Source organism: Hermetia illucens, chromosome 1 (assembly GCF_905115235.1).
Source record: "Hermetia illucens chromosome 1, iHerIll2.2.curated.20191125, whole genome shotgun sequence".
In the NCBI taxonomy this organism is placed as follows: Eukaryota; Metazoa; Arthropoda; class Insecta; order Diptera; family Stratiomyidae; genus Hermetia; species Hermetia illucens.
Genome location: NC_051849.1, coordinates 34,625,155 through 34,628,669, shown reverse-complemented (window position 1 = coordinate 34,628,669; position 3,515 = coordinate 34,625,155).

The window sequence follows — 3,515 nt, the reverse complement described above, 5'->3', positions numbered from 1 at the left end:
TCTCAGTTTGACGAATTTATAGTAGCTCAAAACCATTATCATCTGACTAAGACACAAAAAAGCAGAAAATTAATTTCACGTACGAAATAAGTTTCAATATTGTTATGGTACATGAATATTTTTTCAATTTCCGACAATGGTTTGTAATAAGTATTGCAAGTGAAACGTGTAAATACTTAAATTAAGTTTTACATTAGCTTCGCCATTATTAATAGTTTCATCTACATATTGCCAGGAAGAAATCCCCATATCTTGGTTCTACCATTCTAAATGACAAACTAAGGTGTTAGGTATCACCCAACCTGCTAATGCTGAGAGTTAGAAGTTATACCCATTTTTGAACAACAAGCATTGTTCCGTGGCTTGCAGAAATTTGGAGGAGCTGCATTTCGCAGCTCTGCTGCCTTTGGAAAGTGAGCAGATCCGCGAATGAGTCCGTCAAGGACATTCGGCCACTCAGCGTTACGTATTTTGCTTTTGCTGAAAGGGAAAAATCTACTCGTACTATATGGCAGCCGTTAAGTTCATAACCTCCTCTCCCCGGATTAGGTTAAGGAGGATCGGTCCGCCTCCACCAAAACTGAGTCACGGGAGTGGTTGAGCCAAAAGCATAAACGGCAGAAATGTTCTTCATACGCATCTAACAAATACAATATAATGGAAATTTATCATCTTGGCATCCTTGTAGGTTCACAACAAACCAACGATCGTTGGAATATGAATAGAAAGCCACTAACGCAGGACTCTTTCAAATGGATATCGCTAATTCTTGAAATCCCACCAAGGAAAGTAAAGTGACAGTGTTCAAAAGTGGGGACTAACTCAAAAGGAACATTAATTCTCACAGAGAATGTTCATGCATATAAACTAGCATCATCAATCAGGTAAATGGTGTGCATCATGACATAGAAACTAGGTTCACGCGGAAGTAATTTTTTTAACAAATCTCTGAAGATAGCAAAGCACTCCCTCCTAAAGGACATAAATGGTTGAGCTCTCTGCCTTTTACTGAACAATCTTATTAACCTAATCTTGCCATGGGTAACAACGAGAACGCTTTTGCCAAAATCTTTTAACTATTTCATTCTTATTGTGACCTGAAATGAGACATACTTTCATTACTATACGAGGAACTAAAACACACAGTAATAATTAGCACCAATAAAAGTCGGAAACCGGCATAGTGCCTTTGCAATTCTCCTCTGTTTTGCCAAATCCAAGTTCCATCAGGCGCTTTTCCTTCTTTGTGATTAGTGGGAAGCCGCCTCTCTTTGAAAACTTCCTATATTGTGCTTGTAACTAGCGCAAATTGCGTGACCATACCATCGAAGACACTCTTTCGAAATTCTTCCACGATCGGTGCAACTCCATACCGATCGCAGATATCCTGATTTTGGAGATAATCATGGCATGTCACGCCACTAGTCCAACGAAACATCTTCGTTTCCAATACCGCGAGGCACCGTTTATTGTCTTTCATAGTCATCTAACACTCCTCCCTCGACGGTAACCTATCTTGTGGTGGTGAGGGACCAATAAGAACGATCCTCTTAGAAACAAGAGGTGAGGTGGCAATGGTAATCAAAATTAGTGATTTAATATAAAACTGAGAGTTAACAAGGCCTATATATATATATATATGTACACCTGTAAGAGGAACTTAGCAAGGGAATGGGATGTCCACAACCGTGGTGCGTTCCATTCTAACATGTGATTCTATTGTGTGACAGCAGGCTCTGAGCAAAAAGTACAATAGAACGAAACTTAATAGGATTCAAAGAACTGCTTGTGCAGGTGCTATTGGGGATCTGCAGTCCTGCTCGCAATGCACCTCCTCCCTGTAGACCTTTACTTTATATACGTTGTAACGAGAAGTGCTGCCAATCTACATGACTTCGGATGTTGGACAGCAAAGTCCTACGGCCATAATAACAGAAACAGAAACTTTGCCATGGACTTTCCAACCAAGACAAGAAGTGTTGCCAGGCTATGGCACAGTATTCTTCACCGATGGAGCAAAGATGGTCTATGGATTTGGAGCGGGAGTTTTCACGAATACACACAAAACAACCGAGACGTACGGTCTCCCCGAATTCGCCAAGTAAAAATTTTGCCTATACTAGAAACCTGTCAATGCTTTGGGCATAGCCTGAGCCCCAAGCGTAACATAGCCTCTCTAACCGCAGCCAAGCGGTCCATTAGGTCTTATACTCAGCAGCGGTGGCCTCCATACTGGTGGGGCAACGCAGAAGCACGCTGTACATTCTGGGCAGCACGCTTAAGGTCACCCATCTCTGAGTTGCAGGTCATGAGAGCATGGAGGAGAATGAGATGACTTTTCCAAAATAGATGGAAATCTTCTTCTGGCTTGGACACGCCACTGGGTGGCCACTCTAAAACCACGCCCAACTCCCCCCTACCTCGTGGAATCACCTTTATGTATTACATCGCCGGTCGGAGTTAGCATACTTTAGCAAGGTCTTCTGCCGTCTACCCGCGGCGATCGTAACCGAACCTTCTCACAGCTTCCGTTTTCAACAATTTACTTTGGGTCGTTGTTATCATGGAGTTGATCGCATCCCAATCCTCCTGGCATGCTAGCATTCTGTGGACAAAATACATGCGGTAGCGATACCGCAGTTTGCACAATCAGATGAGGTATATTTTTTTGAGAATGATGATGAGGTATCCAATTTAAACCAATACAGGTATTGACGGTATCCTTCACGTTCGGTAAGAAACTGGGTGATATTATAATTGATCTTCCCATGTTTTCTCTCTAGCCACTACCTGATGTTAGGGATCAACCCATGGGTCCAATGACCCTTGTTTGAGTGGTTCCAGCGCTGTTTCCACCTAATTATAGATCTTTTCCTTTCTGTTTTTGTCACTTTCGATAAAGGGGAGATGGACTTAGTATTATATATGTTTGTCAGCTCATCTGACAAAATGTCAATCAGCACCATTCCTGAGAAGGCTAACGCCGCGTCATCTGCGGCGGTCCCAAACCATAACATGCATACATCAAAATGGAGCTCACCACCCTGGTTACAAGCAGCCAGCAAGTATGCCACGGACCTCCTATATTCGGCATCATTCTTGCCAGAGCCATACTTGCGGTAGATGAGTTTTTGCGAAGAAAATCCACGTGCTTCTTAAAACTGAGCTTTACATCTGTGATGACATTACCCCCAATTCTGATGGGAGCGAAATTTTTCTTCCGACGCTTGGTGATAAGGACCGTTTCCGTCTTTTCCTCCGCGAATTTCAGCCCAACGCTAGCCAACCAAGTCTTAACAGGACTAATTGCTCGGCATCAGCTCTACCACCATAACTAGTGTAATGCCGTTGGCATTACCCACCACCGTGACCTCCTTCGGAAATGGGACATTAACAACATCGTCGTATTTGATGTTCCACAGTAGTGGGCGGGACACCCGCGGAGACAACGTACTCCTGAGGTCCATTAGTGGTAATATACCAGAGCATCCGTTCTCGCAATTGGTTGTCAACAA